Source organism: Odontomachus brunneus, unplaced genomic scaffold (genome assembly GCF_010583005.1).
Source record: "Odontomachus brunneus isolate Ranch 3 - 2012 unplaced genomic scaffold, Obru_v1 Obru_scaffold_028, whole genome shotgun sequence".
Classification (NCBI taxonomy): Eukaryota; Metazoa; Arthropoda; class Insecta; order Hymenoptera; family Formicidae; genus Odontomachus; species Odontomachus brunneus.
In genome coordinates, this window is record NW_022639478.1 from 529,935 (window position 1) to 530,379 (window position 445).

A 445-nucleotide genomic window follows, 5' to 3' on the forward strand; every position below is an offset into this window, starting at 1 on the left:
ATGGAGAAAAAGTTAAAGACCTTAAGGTACCGTAAGTTATGGACCATAAGAAAATAAGTATCGGGAGTACCGAAATAGTGTGATCGTCGGGATGTATCGTGAGTACATTATTAGAAAGCAATCCCTTTAATTTTCGATACACACACAGCCGGTGCTTGTCGCAACGTCTGTTGCACTTCTTATTAACATCGACTCGCTCAAGTAGTGGTAGAATCGGACGATCGTCGGGTTTATTAACTAGGAGCACAATTGTAAAAATATCAATTAAATTCGCCACAATTTAATAAATTTATTGATTTAATGATTAATTTGATTGATAACAAAGACGAGGTAAAGAAATCGTAATGACACGCCCGAGTTGCTTTCCTACGCGTAATAGCAATAATTAAATAATAACCAAATAAATTAAATAATAAGCGGATAAAGAAGTAATAATACTCGAATA